Genomic DNA, 20316 nt, shown 5'->3' with positions numbered 1-20316 from the left:
AATGCAGTTTCATGCTGAGACTCCAAGCTTTTAGCAGCATAACCTTGAGGTTGTTTTAAATAGGTTCATAGGCTCATAGGTAGGTACTAGGCTATCGGCCCAAGAGCCTAAGTAAGCCTAGCCAACAAGTTCCATGGCTTATGCACCCCAAGAAAGTTAATTTCCTGTGCCCCTGTCGAGCAGAGCCACAGAAGTGTTCCTCAGGGTGTATTTCTTATTTCCCATCCACTCATCAAGATTTTTATTGAAGAGTGCTAATGAGGAAATTTGCTTGACATAAATGGGTAGCTTGTTCTAGAGTATAGGAAGTCTCTGGGACAAGAATCTATCCCTCAGCATGTCCTGCTTATTGTGGTGACAAGGTTCAGGTCCCTAGAGTATGTAGCTCAGAGAGATTGGGATTTCTTTAGGTGTAGCATATCCAACAGCTCTGGGTTTAACATAGCTTTATATGTTAGGCAGTGGTCTCCTCGGTGTAGGTGATATGCTACAGAGTAAAGCTGGAGTTTTTTGAGATGGTCAGTGTAGGGCATATGTTTGAGGCCAGTAATCCTCTTTGTGACGTACTTCTGTGGCCTTTCTAGCTGCTGCAAATGTCTTGTGAGGTACATTCCAAAAAGGGCATTGCACTCTATAATGGCTCTAATGAGTGCCGAGTAGAGAGGAACAATGACCTCTTTTTTTCTGGATGAGAACCCTTTTGTGATGAGGTGTGCCACATAGAAGGATTTCCTGACTACTGGGACAATGTGATTATCAAAGGAGAGACTACTGTCCACCTGGGTCCCAAGGTCTCATCACACATTCCGCGTTAAGTATACTGCTGTTTATGTGGTAGTTCATGGGTATGGAATTTTTACCAAAGGGGATGACAATGCACTTTTTGGCATTGAGCTTGAGGCCATGCCTCTGACAGCAGGCATCTGTCTCAGTGAGGCCCTTCTGTAGGATGTTCACATCATTTGGGGACTTGACTATGGCTCCTTGTTTGCAGTCATCTGTGAAATTCATTAGCTAGAGGCCTTCTGTGTTAGCCTGTACTTCAGAGAAGTAGATACCAAACAGGAAAGGTCAAAGGACTGAACCTTGTGATACTCCACTTGTCACTGGTTTCAAGTCAGATTTGGAATCTGCAACTTTTACAGTGTGGGTTCTGTCAGTGAGCAAGTTGGGAACCCATCTTGTGACATAGGGATTTATACCTAGTTTAGTGAGTTTATCTATAATTCCAGAATGGGGGATGGTGTCAAAAGCCTTGGCGAGGTCAAGATAGGCTTTGTGAACCACCTTACCCTTGTCTACAGCTTTGGTGACTGCCTCAAAGAAATCGATCAGGTTCAGAAGGCATGCTCTGCCTTTTACAAACCCAAACTGGGTGGGGTCCAGAGTTTGGAGGTTAGCAATGTCTTTGTTTATGAGTTTCATGATGATACGTTCCATGGCCTTGCAGACCAGGCGCGTCAGGCTAATAGGGTGACAGTTCCCAGGATCAGTGGTGGCTCTTTCTTTGTGTAGTGGGAGAACTGTTGCTGTGTGCCATTCAGTGGGCACAAAGCCTGATGTGAGACTATGATTGAACATGGTGCTTAGGTGGGGAGCCAGTTCATTCTGAAGTTCATGTAAAACGCAGCCTGGGATGTTGTCCAGTCCCATGGATGCTGTGTTTTTGGTTTTAGAGAGTGCAGCTTTTACCTGCATAGATGTGATTTCAGAGACTCTGCATACTTCCTGTATAGATATGGACCCTTTAGCGGGTGATAGTGGGGTAAAGTTGGCACTGAACCTATCTGCCAGGATGTTGGCAATATCGGTTGGTTCTGTAATTTTCTTGCCGTTGTGCTGTAATTCAGAGCAGATCTGGGTGTTGCCATTGAGATTCTTGACATAGCTATACAATGCTTTCTGGTTGCCCTTAGAATCAGTGGTGATTTTGTTTTCGTAGCTAGCTTTGGAGGATCTTATAAGGGATCTCAGCTTCTTACTGAGGCTGACCAGGGAGCTCCTCTACTCATGGGATTTTACTCTCTTTTTCAACAGTTTCTTCCTTATGTTGTAGAGTTTATTTATGGCAGGGGAGCACCAGATTTGGTTCTGTTTGGGAAAGCACGATCCATGCACTCGTGTAAGTGGTTATAGAGTGCATTTGTGTAGGATTCAGCAGTTGTAACTGTATTGTCCATCTTCATGGGTGTCATGAGCTTTGCCACTTCTGCCTTAAGAAACATGAAGTTGGCTTTGGAGACATTTTTTACCATGGTTTCCTTAATGGTGGGTGGGGGGTGGAATGCGGATATCTAGAGAGATTAGCTTATGGTCATATCTGACCAATGAGGACTTGACTTCAGCTGTGGAACACCGGTCACTCATGTTGGTAATGACTAGGTCTAGGATATTGTTGCCCCTGGTGGGCATGTGGATAAGTTGATCCAGGGCATTGGAATTTATGAATTCCAGAAAGCGTTGAGAGAAGGAGTTGGCACATGAGTAGGTTTCCCAGTTAATGGTGGGGTAGTTGAAATCACCCATTATTAGGGTGTTTGGTTGAACCCTAATATTTTCCAGTATATCATGAAAAGAGGAGTGGGAGTCCTGGGGCTTGGTGGGGGATCTGTAGCAAGCTACAATTTGGATTGCAGTTTTGCCCAGAGTTAGTTGCACTTGGATAACCTCAGATGCATTATGCTGTGCAACTAGCCTGGAGGTGTGGATATCCTTAATGAGTATGGACACTCCTCCGCCTTTGGTGTTCTGGTCCAGGTTAGATGGCTGAAAAGTGTGGTATGAGTTATAACCTGGAAATGCAGGGGTGCTCTCTAGAGCCTTGAACCAGGTCTCAGTCACTGCACATATATCAATGTTCTCCATTTTAAGGAGTGCCTCGAGTGAGTGCATTTTGAGATTTAGACTTCTAGCACTGAGTAGCATTACCCTCAATTTTTGCTTGCCTGTTCCTGTTGCAGTAGTGAATTTGTCATTTGAGCCTTGCCTAAAAAAGGTACTATAGGGGCAGCAAGACCCTTAGCCAGTATCTGGAATCCCAGGGGTGACAGGTACAGGCCATCTCTGGCAAAGCATTGTGGTCTGTCGACCATGTTGTCCCAGGCAGACAGACACTGGATACCCTTAGAACGATACCAGAAGCTTAGCCAATTGCTGAAGTCAATAATTTTGTTCTTGTACTGCGGTATCATTCTGGGTGATGGCAGGATGGTACCCAGGGCTAGGGTCATACCTGCCTGGGCTACAAGATCAGAGAGCTCTTCCATGTCTCTTTTCATGTAGTCCAGGGAGGTATGTCTCAGGTCATTCACACCAACATGGACAATGACAAAGTCATATTTGTACTTGTTGTGGAGTGACCTGAGTGTGTGGGTTATGTGGCAGATCCTGGCATCCAACAGGCAGCTGACAGTAACCTTCTTCTTGTTTAGCCTGGTGAGTGGGACATCAGTGTGCCTGACTATAGAGTCACCTATGACTAGTGTGTTGGCACGTTGTTTTGCCTTATGGGCTGTGATTTATTGGCACACTGAGTCTGTGGGCTATGTGTCATTTGGGTTGTGTTGGGGGGTAGAGGTTGCTTGCTTTTCTGCTTTGGAGGTCTCTGTTGCTTGAGCTGATTATTATTGAGAGCCTCTGAGAATGTTTTTGTGTTTCTATGTGTGGATTTTGGTGGTGTAGGTTTAGTGGGACTATGTGATGAGTGTGGTGTGGTGCAAGTGTTTATCTTCTCCTCTTGACTGTCAAGTTCAGTCTTGGTTGGAGAGAGCTTTACCTCCAGTTTGGCTAGATAAGAGCATCTCTCTCAGGTTGTGGTGTTGGGTGGTAGGAGGAGAGGGTTGTCTGTGTACATGAGGCAATTGCTGCATTGCCCCAAGATGCCCAGATTCATCAGATAGACTGGAGAGAACACTGGGAGTTGAACCATGGACATTCCTGAATAAAAAACTACTTTCCTCTAGACAAGTGAGGAAAGTGAGTATAAAAGCTGTTTTTCTCTAAGCAAGTGAGGAAAGTAAGTACAAAAACTTTTTCTTCTAGGTAAAGAGGAAGGTTGAGTGCTGTAGTAATGTGTAGCTTATTTAGTGCTAACAAGTTCTGAACAAGTGCTGAACACGAATAAGCAAATTCAAGTGCTAAAACTAAGAATCTGTACCTGGATCTTGTGGTAGATAGGCTACCTAGTGCTTACCACTCCCACTGATAAGCTAGAATGCATCCCTCCAACACAGAAAGTCTTGGGGGGCTCAGAAGCTTACAAGCAGTCCTGGATACAGCAAATCTGTATCTGGACTAGAGTATTTACAGGAAAGGTGGGAAACAAGCACAAACTCGGGCTTTAAACCAGAAAGTTGAAATAGATGGAAAAATGGCCCCAATGGCAAATAAACTAGAATTTCTGGGACAGAAACCACTCTTGTGGTAGATAGGCTACCTAGTGCTTACTACTCCCACTGATAGGCTTTTTAGCTTCCCTCCAACACAGAAAGGCTTGGGGTGCTCAGAAGCTTACAAGCAGTCCTGGATACAGCAAATCTGTATCTGGACTAGAGTATTTACAGGAAAGGTGGGAAACAAGCACAAACTCGGGCTTTAAACCAGAAAGTTGAAATAGATGGAAAAATGGCCCTAATGGCAAATAAACTAGAATTTCTGGGACAGAAACCACTCTTGTGGTAGATAGGCTACTTAGTGCTTACGACTCCTACTGATAAGCTAGAAGGCTTCTCTCCAACGCAGAAATGCTTGGGGGGCTCAGAAGCTTACAAGCAGTCCTGGATACAGCAAATCTGTATCTGGACTAGACTAGTTACAGGAAAGGTGGGAAATAAGCTCAAATGTGGGCTTTTAAACCAGAAGGTTGAAAGAGATGGAAAAACTGCCCAAATGGCCAATAAACCACAATTTCTGGGCCAGAAACCAGTCTTGTGGTAGATAGGCTATATAGTGCTTACCACTCCCACTGATAAGCTAGAAGGCTTCCCTCCAACACAGAAAGGCTTGTGGAGCTCAGAAGCTTACAAACAGTCCTGGATACAGCAAATCTGTATCTGGATTAGACTAGTTACAGGAAAGGTGGGAAACAAGTGCAAATGCGGGCTTTAAAACCAGTAAGTTGAAAGAGATGGAAAAACTGCCAAACAGCCAATAAACTACAATTTCTGGGCCAGAAACAACTCTTGTGATAGATAGGCTACCCAGTGCTTTCCACTCCCACTGATAAGCTAGAAGGCTTCCCTCCAACACAGGAAGGCTTTGGGGGCTCAGAAATGGGGTGTTTACATTGGGAGTCCTTGAGACACCACTTAAAGAGGGCACTGTGTGGGTGGCAAGAGCCTTGGCCAGTAGCCAAAATCCAAGGTGTGACAGATGAAGATCATCTCTTGCAAAGCATCAAGGTTTGTCGATCATGTCATCCCAGGCTGACAAATACTGGATCCCCTTAGAATGGCACCAGAAACTAAGGTAATTATGGAGGTCAATCATTTTCAGTTTGTACTGAGGCATCGTCATAAATGAAGGTAAAATGTTGCTTAAGGCTAGGGACATACCTGCCTGAGACACATGGTCCAAAGGTTCAGTCATTTCTCTCTCCGTATAGTCTAGAGAGGTATGTTTCAAGTCATTCACCACCAAAATGGACTATGACAGAGTCATAACAGTAGCTGTTGTTGAGAGACTTGAGTGCATGTGTGATATGGTGTATCCTTGCACTTGACAAACAACCGACCATGACCTTTTCCTTATCCAGTCTGGTGAGAAGGACATCAGTGTGAACATGTTTGATTTCATGTTTTGCCTTAGGGGTTTGACAAGGGAGACACTGGTGTGTGAGCTATTATGTGTAATGTGTTCTGCAGAGGAAGTATTATGTGCATAATGCTAGTGTTTGTGTTTTGGAGGTCTCTGGTGTTTACATATGTTTCTAGTAATAACCTCTGAATATGTAGGTATGTGTGATGTGGGTTTGGATGGAGTAGGATGTGAGGTGTGCATGTGGGCAACCCGCTCATTGTCATATGTACTGGCTGGCGTGTGAGAGAGCATGGATTCAAGGTTCTTGATATAGTTTCATCTCTCACATGTTGTGTTTGTGTGGAGTAGGAGCTGATGGTTGGGGATGCTGTCCACATCTCTTCAACAGACACTGCTAATGCCATTAGCAATGGATTATTACTTTTGTATACATCACAACAGGCTATGGTTAGGCAGTGGCCTGACAGATGCTTAAATGTAAGATATTATTACCTCCATGGTGTAATTCTAAGGTAAAACAGTACCTGGCAGTGTGGGATAACATGGTGGATTGAGTACTCTGCTTTTCCAGGCATACAGCACTTTCCGGAACCATTTTTTTTTAAAACTTTATTTTTTATTTTTATAATAAAAATAAAACCATGCATACTATGATGGTACAAGCAATAAGAGTTACGGCAATACAACACACATAATGGTTTACAGCAATATAAGTACATGAGAGGGACAAAAAGACATGTTTATAATGATCTTAAAAAGAAATACAATCTTACATGGTACACAAACTAACAACTTAACCCAAACTAAACACTATTTACAAAGCTACCAGTGTTGGACAGGGAGGAGGCAGCAGTGAAGCTATTTATACGGTTAGGTAGTAGCAGCCCTACTTGGCTTGTAGTAGGATAGATAGACCCTTCAGAACAAGGGATATGGTATGTAGAGAGAGTAGGAAGGTAAGAAAGGAGAAAGAAAAAGGTTTGTAGGTTAACCATATCTTAGTCACATAAGATTAAACAGGCTTTTCCAAAGTTTACTGAAGTAGGCTCTTTTCTTGGGTCCGTTATTATGAACTTCTGTGCTGAGATATATTTGTGGCCATAGTCTTAAATCTCGCCAACATAATTTGGTGCGATCCAGCCAATTATGGGTAATATAGAGTTTTATAAGGAAACACAGCATTAGGATATGAAGATGAAGCTTGGGCAGACCATGGGGAGGAATATTTAGAATAGCCATGAGAGGGTGGAGCTATAGTAGCCCATTTTTGAGACGACTTTGAGAGAACACCAGAGTTTGTAAGAGTTATTGCAGTGCCACATAATGTGTAGAAGATCAGCTGCACCTGGACAGCATGTACATAACGGAGAGCTATTAGGGTTGAATTTGTGGATTCTTGTGGGGTAAGGTATGCATTGTTATTCAACATCAGTTGAGTGTAGAGAAGTTTTAAAGGGGATAATTCAATGCTAGTTTTATGGCTAGTATTTTTGGTCCTCCGTAATCTGGTGGTTTTGATTGTCCCAATATTTGGAGAGTAGGCAGTTTCCTTTGTAGAGTAGGGGTGTAATAGTTTGTAGGACGAAGAAATTGTTTTATTATTGCTAGCCAGTGTATTGATAATTAGATTTAGTTTATCCATTAGCTGTATGTCGGGGCTGTATTGATGGTTTGTGAAGAGATGAGTTCCTGAGTTGACGAGTATTACTGAGTATTTGTTGTTAACCTTGAGTGTTAATCAAGTCGGCAAGTGACAGGGATTTGTATTTAAGAATATCCCAAACTTTAAGGTCTTTGATGGGGAAGTCAGCAAGGTCTACCATCTTATTGTTAATTTTAAGATTTGGGTTGAGGTGTAATATAGATTGAAGATTGATGTCTTTAATCAGCTTTTGAAAGAGTTTTATTTGGTGTTTCAGTAAAGAGAATAATTTTAAGCTATTCAAAGAAGTGGATGATAAGAAGGAATAGCCTTAGGATTAATTTTGTTAGATAGGATATGTTTGTGCCATATCTTTAACCATGCTTGGGTTTGGGTTTTGTTGTTCATGTTCACAATGGACCACAGTCTGTTAGAGCTAATGATCAGATAGTACAGCTGGAAGTTTGGGAGGCCCACCCCACCTTTCTCCTTGGGAAGACTTAGCTTGGAAGAAGAGATCCTGACATTCTTAGGGAACCAGAGAAATTTGATCAATGTTTTTTCAATCTGTGAAAAAGGTTGTTGGATATAATTGTATTTGTCGACTAAATTGATATAGGAGTCTAGGAGAACATTCATTTTCACAATAGCTACTTTTGAGAGAAATGATAGATTCAATAACTTCCACCTTTGTAGGTCTTGACAGATGATTGACCATGATTTTAACAGATTGTTTTGAATCATAGAGGCTTGGTTGTGTTCAAAGTTGACGCCGAGGTACTTGAGGCTGTATGTGATGTGAAAGGGGGATTCAGGGAAGAAAAAGGGTTTATGCGCTTCAGGATTTATTGGGAGAATATGTGATTTTTTATCATTGACTTGGTAGCCAGAGGCCTCAGAGAAGGAGGAGATTGCTTGACTTTCCGGAACCATAATCCTGTTATTAGGTAGAGTCGCAATAGCATACTTACAAATGTGACAATGTACAACTCTAACAATGTATGGGTCATGATGCTACACCTTTGGGGTTCATACCCTCAAATACACTCTCTGTAGGCACTCTTTGCAATGAAGATGTGGATGTCTGTGCATGCATAGAAAACTTGTTCAACTTTGCAGTAAGTACTTTGGCCTTGTGAGTTTACAATGCCTTTCAAACAACCAGACAGCAAATGGATGTTGTGTGAAATAATGTAGGACTACAGTTTTGTGTTCTAGGAACCTAAATGTACAGTATGACATACCTAGGACATGCTGGTGGGACAGAAAAATCTCCTAGAGATGGTCACTCCTCTGCAGTAGGCCTCACATCCATGTCATGCAGATCACTTTCATTATGCTGTTGAAGGGCAGGCTGCTTTAATTGCTGTGAAACTGTTACCTAACATGGATCACTGCCACTGTGGACCTTGACAGACCAATCTTGGACATCTATCTCACCTGACATTTAACATTATATTGTGATGCAGCAACTATGCTCCTAATCACCAACAGGTCAGTGCCCTAGTCAAATTATAGGAACCTCAGAACCCAAGGCATAATACAAGCAAACTGAACCAATTGGTCTGATTCCTATTCAAGGCATCTACCTGGAAAAGGCTATAACAAGCCTGTAGACCCTTGCATCATATGGGACAAGTATGCGGATCAGCAAAATGGCTGTGGCCTGTTTTTTATCTTGGGATTGGTGCTAACATTTTGCTTCTGGTGAGAGGAAAAGAAAAGGAGCATTCTATCCCAGCAGAGTGTGGCCATGGAGAGACCAGCAGTAGTAGTAGTGAGACAGTAGCCATTCATGCGACTCCCCTCTTTTCAGCATTCTTCACAAGGTAATTCTTTGTTTTCAGTAAGCACTGCTTGATTTGTTTCTAACTTCAGAATAACTGCCTAAATACTGCATCCTTAGCATTCTAGGGTGTACATATCAGTTTCCCCTCCAGTGTTTGACATTGCTCTGTGCAGACTTAGGCATCTTGAGTAACATTACACCTGGGAAAACATGATGAAATTTACTCCAATACTGAGTTGCACACAAGACAACTAGCCTGCAGTAACAAGAACTGTCCCCATAGTTGCAAAACATATACTTGTGACATTTATTGATATGCTCAGTACAACTGTTTAATCAATAAAAAAAGAGTCTATTTCCATAGATATGAACTTTCCCACTGTGACCGTTATCATCTTGGTGGATATGGACATCCTGAGGCAATGTAGAAATTACCTCATGCTTACTGACGAAAAGCTCATTCTCAAAAAAACTGATATGGTATGTGAGAAATGTATTTATACAATATCACTGGAGACAAAGCTCTCACATGACAGTGCTCCTAATGTCAATAAGATAGTAGTACACACGCTGCATCCATCACACACATTTCAAAGCAGACATATGCTGAGGCACTGAGCTGTAACCTTCATAAATCACAAGACCTCCTAGACAAAGTGCAGATAACAAATACCCTCAGCCCCAAATGCACTTTGTAAAAACAAAACACATATCAACACACAGAGCTACATCTCATGGAGGCTCAACCTATAAGCCCATAAGGCAAGCTAACACACAGTCCAACATTCTAGTCATTGCAGACTCCATTGTGAGACACAATGATGTCCCTGACACCAAGATGAGTAAGGGGAAAGGCATGGTCAGTTGCTTATCAGGGGCTAGGATCTACCACATTATGTATGCCCTCTTGTTATTGGACCACAAGTAACACAAACTCAACATGTCAGAGATATTAACAGCCTGGAATACATACTCTCTCACACATCAGTCAATACATATGACAATGAGCAGGTTGTAACTATGAACACCTCATCTCCCACTTCACTCAAACCCACATCACACATACCTACATATGCGGAGGCCCTAAAGAGGAACATACATAAACACCGAGACCTGCCAAACACAAACATAAGCATGCTACACATAATACATCTACTGCAGAACACAACACACATAATAGTTCTCGTATGAGTGTCTCACCTGTCAATCTCTTAAGGCAAAACACTGAAAGAAACATATTAGTCATAGGCAATTCCATTGTGAGACACACAGATGTCCCTCTCACCAGGCTGGATAAGGAAAAGGTCATGGTCAGCTGTCTTTCAGGTGCTATGATTCACCATATCACACATGCACTCATGTACCCTGAAAAAAGGGTAATGTTGTGACTCTGTTATAGTCCATGTTCTTATGAATAACTTGAGATGTACTTCTATGGACTACATGAAGCGAGCCATGACTGAACTCTTGAACTATGTGTCTCAGTCAAGTATGTCCCTAGCCTTAAGCAGCATTTTACCTTCACCTAGGATGATCCCTCAGTATAAACAGAAAACGATTGACCTTCATAATTACCTTAGTATCTGGTGCCATTCTAAGGGTATCCAGTATCTGTCAGCCTGGGATGACATGATGAAAAGACCTTGATGCTTTGTCAGAGATGGTCTTCATCTGTCACCCCTTGGGTTTTGGCTACTCTCCAAGGCTGTTACCACTCCCATAGTGCCTTTTTAGGCAGTGTGTCAAGGACAAAATTCCAGACGTGAAAACTCCATATAAAAACAACCTCAAGGTTATGCTGCTAAATGGTAGGTGTCTTAACATGAAACTGCACACACTGGACGCAGTCCTCACCTTGGAAGACTTACACACTTGTGCAGTCAAGGAGAATTAGTTCACAGCTGTGGGCAACACACCAACCATATCGGGCTACACCACCTTCCACAAATTCAGACCACAAACTGAAGGTGTGAAAACTAAAGGAGGCAGTGTATCAATATTCATTACAGATAAACACACCTCCAGATTGGATAAACAGTAGGATACCCCTGGAGATACTTCAGTTGCAATTAACTGTTGGTTGGACACCTTTTCAAGTCATTTCCAGCTACAGGACCCTGTCTGTGAATCAGGACCCCCACTCTGCCTATGCGGATCTTCTTGATTCTATCAAGATACATCCAAACACCTTGGTTTTGGGTGACTTTAACTAACTTATCCATTGACAGGGTAAATTACTCATGCTGTAACTCACTTTCCCAAAGTTTCCTCAACATTGTTAACTCCAGTGCACTGGACCTGCTGGTTGACACCCCCACAAGGGGTGCCAACATCCTGAATTTGGAACTTACCAATATGGGGAGGCCACTCTAGTACCCCTACTGTGAGATCTTGCCTAGTGATATCTGATCACAAATCAGTCTCATTCGAAGTAACTATCACACCCCCCAACAGCAAGGAAACTAAAGCACTTCTCCAAAGCACATTATTCCCTCTTACAGGATGGTATAAATAGCTGTACTGCACCTCTCCCCTCAGATAGAACTGGCAACTATGTTGAGTTCTACACCAATGCTTTATACAAAACACCTGTTTAACTGCATTGACTCTGCCGTACCTGATAGGACCAAAACAAGCTCCACAAAGAAGAGCAAACCTACCTCGCAGACAACTGCCATTAACAGGTTTTACAATTGGAGGAAGAAATTGTTGTCTAAGAGTAAGAGGGAGTGAGCTCTAAACTGGAAACACACCCTCCTCAGCTTAAATAAGCCAATAAGGGTTCTTTTGAGGTCCTCAATGGCAAACTGTGAATCCAAATTAGATTCCTCAACTAAGGACAACCATAAGGCATTCTTTAGTTACATCTGTTACATAAAAGGAAAGGCCCAGATTTGTGCCGAACCAGTAGATAATGATACTACATATACTGAGCCTCTGGACATACCTAACCTGCTAGTTGACAGATTCTGTGAGAACATCATGCCCTTGTCCCCACCACACATACTCCATGACATCCCTACCATCTGTCCTCTACCTTGTATCTCTAAAGAGCAAGTCATAATCACCCTCTCTGAGGCCAAACACACAGCATCTATGGAACCTGATAACATCTCAGGTTGTGTCCTACATGGGCTCCAACAAGAATTAACAACACCACTGGGTACTCTTTTCAGTCATAGTCTAAGCACTGGCGTCATCCAAGATGAACAGGAAATGGCCACCATTATTCACTTGCACAAAGGTGGTGCTTCCACTGACCCCAGGAACTACAGACCTATTAGCCTGACTAGCATTATCTGCAAGGCTATGGAGTGAATCATCATGAACCTTATCAACAAAGATATAGGTAAACTCCAAACACTTGCCCCTACTCAGTTTGAATTTGTCAAAGGGAAATAATGCCTGTGAAACATTGTGGACTTCTTTGAGACAGTCACTAAGGCCCTGCATACAGCCTACTTAGACTTAGCCAAGGTGTTTGACACTATCCCCCCACTCAGGCATCATTGACAAACTCACCCAGCTAGGTATCAACCCTTACAATGTTAGATGGGTCACTAACTGACTTACTGATAGAACCCATATGGGAATCCACCTCCAACAGCAGACCTGTAACCAGTGATGTTCCACAGGGATCTGTCCTGGCACCTCTACTGTTTGGAACCTAGTTCTCCAAAGTACAAACTAAAACTAAAGGTCTGTGGCTGACAAAGTTTGCTGATGACTGCAAACTGGAAGCAGTCATAGAATCTCCAAACAATGTCAAAATCATACAAGAGGTGTAGATCAATGTGTGTGTATGTATCTTTAAGAAGCTATCCAAGGGCTTGCACAAGTGTATAAATACTGAGCATGTTAAAGCCTGAGTGTCATTTTGTAGTAAGCTTTTGAGATGTAAGCATGTATGCACATTAGGTCTGTCTGTTAATCAGTTTATGTATATTTTATGATGCTTGCTGCTATCCATCCTGATGTGTTTCTATATATCATAGGTTCATAGGTCCATAGGTATGTACTAGGCTAATGGCCCTGGAACCTTTACAAGCCTAGCCCATAGGATTGCCCTGGCATTGTGCCATCTGATATTAATTCCCAGTATCTCCGTCAAGTAGAGCCAATGGAGTGAACCCCAGGGTGAATTTTATATTTCCCATCCACTCATCAAGATTTCTCTTGAAGATGGCCAGTGAAGTTCTCTGTTTGACATGTATGGGAAGTCTATTCCATAGCATGGGCAGTCTCTGGGTTATGAACCGGTCCTTCCAGCATGTTCTGTTGATTGAGGTAATGAGGTTGAGGTCTCTGGAGCTTGTGGTGCAGAGGGATTGGGATTTCTTTAGATGTAGCATTTCTAACAGAGCTGGGTCAGACATGGCTTTGTAAGTCAAGCAGAGATCGCCTCTAAGTAAGCAATATGAGACAGAGAATAGTTGGAGTTTTTTGAGTCTGTCCATATAGGATAACTGTTTAAAAAATCTAAATTTTTCTAAACTGTTTATCAAAGCATCAAAATGAAATACCCCACCTGCTTATCATCTATGTTAGAGAGGGACGAGTGACATGGTGTCAGAAGTGGCATATCTAAAGGGACATGATGTTAGAAGAAGAATGGCCAAAATGATTTCTTGCCAGAAAGAGTTCCAGTTTCTTCCACTTAAGTCTGAGAGGCACCGATTGGCATTGGAGGAATATACAGAAGTGAATCATCCCTACTGCATGCATAATTCACAAAACAGGTCAGAAATTAATTTATTAAAACATGTTCAAACTATTTTTTATTTTCAAAATATGAAACGAGGCATACAGAATGCTCTCAACCATATTCAAATAAACTGATATGTCCAGTATTGATAAAAATATTCAAATTACTATGGAAAATGTTTGAAATAAAGTCTGAATTGCAAAAAATGAATAAAATAAAATGCACTTTCGCTAAGCACATATTTTTCATATTAATTAAAGATATCTGTGTTATCAAATGTGTATAAAGTGTTTGCATATTTGTGCAGTATTACAATAAAGTTATTTTGCAAACTACAGCCATTTCAGAGCATATTTCACAAAGTAGGGTATTTTGAAGAGTATTTGTGCATTGGAATGTTATTACAAGCTCAAAGAACAGTTTGTTCATACATAAGTACAAGGGCCATATTTTCAGTGTGTGTGTGTGTGTGTGTGTGTGTGTGTGTGTGTGTGTGTGTGTGTGTGTGTGAATATTTTGTGGGCATGGCTGATGGATTTCAAAAACCCAGTGCACTTGTGTTTGACAATAATATTGCAGAGAACTGGAGAGTGTTTGAGCAAGAATATAATATTTTCATATAGGCTGCATTTTCTAACAAAGATGACCATACAAAGGCATTTTATTCTGCTTAATTTGGCTGGGTCAAAAGCCATTGAAAGGGAATGATCATTTGTGTATGCACCTGCTATCTATACAGGAGAGGGGGCAAGACCATCATATTGTTGTACAGGCTGAGTGAAGGGAGGCTCCTGACTGCTTAAAACATAAATTCAGAGAAATGTGTAACCCCCGGACAAATGTTACAATGGAAAGGCATTTATTTTATATGAAAGATCAAAAGCCTGGTGAAACTTTTGCAGCATATATAACTGACTTGGGAAATGCTAAAATGTGCAGATTTGGTGATTTAAGGGATGAGTTGATAAAGTACAGACTTGTATATGATATTAAAGATGATGCTGTGAGAAAGAATTTGCTTCATGACAATGATTTAGCTTTGAATAAGGCCATTGAGATTTTTCAGATATATGAGCTCACAGAAAGGCACACAAATATGCTTACAAATGAGAATAGCTCTACAAGGCACAGTGACAAAGCTCATATTGATGGTATGCAGCATGTGGTTAAAAGAAACAGGCCCAAGCACATGGCAGCAACTGTAGCCCCTGCAGCACTTACTGGTAAACCCAAGAGTTTTCCAGCATATCCCAGAGTTTGCACAGTCTCAGTGAAGCATAAGAGTGAATTAGCAAACAGGCATAAGGGTGAGGGTGCGTGCTTACTCACTTTCATTGCCAACTGTCATAATCGTGGTGGAAATCATGAATCAAAAAGGGAAAAATGTTTAGCTTTTGGTCAGCAATGTCACAAATGCAATAAGTGGAACCATTTCAAAAGGTTTTGTAAATCAAAATGCCCACATTCTTTTATTAAAATAGAACAGTTCAAGAAATGAGTTCATCAATTAGAGAGCTGCAACCCTACTCTTTGTGTTGAGAGTGTCAGTGCTTTATGAAACAGTTAAAGCAGTAAATTTAAGGGAAAAGAATGAAGTATTTTGCACTGTTCAGATAAATAGCAAACCCATTAGAGCTCAAAGTTGACACAGGTTCCAAGTGCAATGTTATGTCAGCAGAAACATTTGCTAGAGTGTTTCATGGTAAAAGGCTTGATTTGGCAGGGTGTGCGAAGCTTGTTGCTTATGGTGGTGAAGAAAGTCAGACTGAAGGTTCAGTAGTGCTTTCATGTTACTCAGGTGGGAGAAGCTATGGCTTGTTATTTTATGTGGTCAAGAGGCATGTGCAGTCATTATTAGGGCTCAGAGGCAGTTTGAAAACAGGACTGCTTTCATTTCATAAGGAAGTCCATCAAATTAGCTTGAAAGACCACTACTCTAATTTCACCCAGCATATTTTTTCTACCTAAAATGATCTTTTCAAAGATAAACTAGGGAAGCGTCCAGTTGTGTACTCCATGAAGTTAGACTGAGATGTCAGTCCAGTTTTCAGGCCAGCTCGAAAAGTTCTAATAGCCATGCAGGATAGAGTCAAGGCCAAGCTAGATAAAATGGTGCGACACAGTGTGAGGGACAAGTGACAAGAGGGTCTTACACACACAAATGATTGAGGCCAAAGTCATGGACTTAATCTCAATCCAAAAAAATGTATTATCATCCCTCTCAGTACATGCAATGTTCCTGCTAACTACCACATCAGTAAGAAAACCATAAGTATGCACTAACTGGTGAGAGACCTGGGCACACAGGTTAACAGTAACCTTACCTTTGATCACCATGTCTCCACAGTGGTAAGAAGGGCATTCTATATTCCTCATCTCATAAGTAAGGCCATTGCATCCAAAAAATGAAAGAAGTCCTAACCCCTCTGTACTCTCCCTTCATCAGGCCAATAATGGAATACAACAGCATTTTTCGTATGCACCTTTCCAAACACCTGCAGCAATTAGAGTGACTACAAAGGTTCCTCACAAGGATAATTTGATGTCTTCAGTGGTTTACCTTTATAACCGCAATTTGCAGAAGGGCAAACTGCACATATCTGAAAGGCAGTCTGCAAGATATACAAGCGCCGAATGGAAAAAGGTGCGAATGTGCAATGAGCAAATGCACAGTGAGATTCGCTCATTGCACATTCGACATTCAGGGGTGGATTGCACTATAGTGGGGATTGGGAAATGGTTTCTTTCCCCACTGTAGTGCGATCTCGAAGTTAGAATAATAAAGTAGGGAGGGCGTGGTGGGCACAGCCCCCCACATGGGGGTGCAGGGTTTAAATTTCGTTTTTTTTTCTTCTTCGACTTTCATGTACAAAAAACAGCAATCTGCTGTTTGATTTGCTATTTTTTGAACATATAGGTGTGTCGATATTGTTAGTTTCGTGGATTAGAGTCGCTCATATGAGCACTCGCCCATCTGCAAATCGCGGTTATAAAGATAAACTGTCTTCAGCATCTGTCCTATGTGGATCAACTTAAATCACTGTCACTTTATTCTGTTTCATACAGACTACTCAGAGGTGATCTATGCCTTGCATATAAAGCAATCTTTTACCGTGGTTTATTAGAAATGCTGCATATCCACAAATCAAATGTATACGGGTTACTCTGTCTAAAGACCTTAACCTAGTATATGACAGTAATAGATATGCTGGAAGGTCAGATTTGTCTCCCAGAGGTTATCACACCTTCGGAATGAACTCCCACTTCATGTCAAACAGAACACCTCATTGGCCCTCTTCAAACGCAATGTGGACAATTGGATGTATAACCATAAATTCACCCTGGGGGTTCCCCCTGTGTCCCTTTTGGACTGGGGCAGTTCGTGCTGATTGTGGAAATAAGGGTAGAACTTGGCTAGGCTTGTAAGGACCCTAGGGTCATTATCCTACTAACTTCCTATAATATGACTCAGTCATAGTCCATATGGGAGTACATGACCTACGACATACCTCCCTAGACTATACTTAGAGAAACTTACTTGAGCTCTCGGAAGACATCTGTGTGGTCACTGACACATGACTTAAAGCAGCGAAGATCACACCAACATTCATGGTTATTATGCCTTCCACACATTTAGACTAACTAATTCACAGGCAGGGACTAAAGGTGGAGGTGTCTATGTACATCAAAACTAAAGATACTTCAAGGCTGGTCAGACAGTACAATGCAGTTGAGCTGCTCCAGGTTCAATTCACAATAGACAAAATCCAATACTACTTCCATGCAAGCCATAAATGCCCATCTATGACACAGGACACCCATACCATTTATGTAAACTTATTAGAAACTCTAACCATCCAACCCAATACCATATTCATGGGTGACTTTCATTATCCCACTATTACCTGTGAATACTATATGACAAGAAACATACAGGCACAGAGATTCCTGGCTTTTGTAAACACAAACTCCCTGTATCAGATAGCCAGTACACCAACCAGTGGTGCAACCATACTGGATCTAGTCCTCACCAATGTGGGAGAGTCATACACAACCCCATATTGTAATGTCTTCCCTAGTAAGGTCTGAACACAAATTGGTCGCCTTTGAAGTTAAAATAAAACATGGATCCCCGGGTAGACATGAAATATTCAGGAAGTAATCTAAGGCTAACCTCCAGCTATTAGGTGACGAACTGGCCAAATCTCAAGCCCCATAAACACTGAGAACACTGCGGCCTATGCAGAATTGTTCACAGAAACCCTGTACGAGCATGTTAGCTGCTGCATAGAGGCAGCCATACCCACCAGGGAGAAGTACAGACCTAACTCAAAATCAAGCCACCCTGGTGGAATCACAGAATCAATAGGCTGTATAACAGAAGGAAGAAACTCATGGCAAAACTTATGAGGTTCAGCACACAGCAGGATAAAAGCACTCTCATCAAAGTAAACAAAAAAATCAGAGGACAAATGAAGTCTACCAAAGCCAGATTTGAGGAAAGTTTGTGCTTACCGGCCAAGAACAACCACATAGCATACTTTAGCTATGTCCACAACCTCAAAGCCAAGTCACAATTGTATGAACATCTCATTCTAAATGGAACCACCTATAATGAGGCAGAAGATGCAGCAAACCTCCTGGCTGATAAATTGAGCTCCAACTTTACCCTTCTCTCCCTCTCAGCCTTCCCTCAGGAAATACCATCAAATATAAGTACCCCTACTATCACTAGGGAACAGGTCCTTAATGCTTTCTCTGAGACCAAATACACTGCATCAGTGGGCCTAGACAATATCCCAGCATGCCTTCTAAATAGCAGGAAACATGAACTTTCAGGGCCTCTGGAATTACTATTTCACTGTAGCCACCAAACAGGCTTCTTGCCTCATGAATGGAGAACAGCAACAGTCATCCCTTTGCATAGAGGTGGGCCATCTACAGACCCAGAAGTCTCACTAGTCTGATATGTAAAGGCATGAAAAGAATTATCATGGAAAAGAACAACAGAGATGAGCCAAACCCAGTTTGGTTTCATCAAGGACAGATCATGCCTACCCAACCTGGTTGACCTCTTTGAGAAGGTAACCAAAGCAATGGATGAGGGACAAGAGGTTCACACTGCCTAACATGGCCTGACAAGGCATGTAACACTATACTCCCATCAGGCATTGTTGAGAAACTCAAGAGGTTAGGTACAAACTAGTATGTCAGTCAATGGATAGCCAAGTGGCTCACAGATAGGACCCAGGATATTAGCATTGGCAAGTCCACCTCTACAAATAGGCCAGTCACCAGTGGACTCCCTCATGAGTCATTCCTTGGACAGCTCCTTTAAGGAATTTAGTTGTTTGAAGTCAAGGCCACTGTCAGTGGTTTCTGGCTGACTAAATTTGCAGATAATGGCAAATTAGGAGCTGTCATTAAATCCCACACTGACACAAATATTCTTCAGAAGGGGCTGACACAGACATACACTTGGTGTCACAGCTATGGAGTAACACTAAATGCCAAAAAATGCACAATACTATGCTTTGGGAAGTCATCCACCCCTGATAACTTTCATATTGACAGCACACCAATAACAGTTGACCCAGTAGTCAGGGACTTAGGGACACACATCGATAGTAATCTAGTCTTTGACTATCACGTGTCTACAGTACTGGGGAAATCATTCTATGTTACGCAACTTATAAACAAAGGTATGGTATGTAAGTCTAAGCAAGTCATTGGTCCACTGAATTTGGCATTCATCAGACCTATCATTGAGTGCAATGCCACCTATGGTATGTTCCTAACCAGGCATATACAACAACTGGAATAGCCACAGAGGTTCCTCACTAAACCAGTACAGAACATATGTAAAATGTATTACGCAGACTGCATCAATGTCCTATCCTTGTATTCTCTGTCCTGCAGCCTTTGGAGGGGAGATGTATGCTTGCCATACAGGGCATTTTCAGACCTCACTGTGGACATTTGCATTTCCGCAAAACAACTAGCACCAGAATTATGCATTCTACAGACCTACACCTTGCCTATGGTATAAATAGGAAGTGATGAAGAGACAGGTATGTATCCCAGAGACTACACCATATAAGGAACAGGCTACACATCCATATGAAACAGAGCTCTGCTCTAATGCAAACCAAGTGCAAGTTACACAAGTGGATGAGGAACAGACAATCATTCCTGGTTTGGGACCTATGTCTCTAATGGACACAGGGAAACTGTAAATTGTTCATCTCCCAGGCCCCTGCTTGTAAATGTTTCATCTCTCAAAACCCTGATTACACTTATCAAGGGTATCAGACCTTGTCAGAGATTTGGGCTGCATGGCTAGGCTTATAAAGGCCCTTGTGTTCATTAGCCTAGTAAAGACATATAAACCTATAAAGCCATGAACCTATACCATATTACCTT

The sequence above is a fragment of the Protopterus annectens genome, chromosome 2.part0, assembly GCF_019279795.1.
Source record: "Protopterus annectens isolate FY-2018-M chromosome 2.part0, PAN1.0, whole genome shotgun sequence".
NCBI lineage: Eukaryota > Metazoa > Chordata > Ceratodontiformes > Protopteridae > Protopterus > Protopterus annectens.
Note: the sequence above shows the minus strand (reverse complement) of the source record.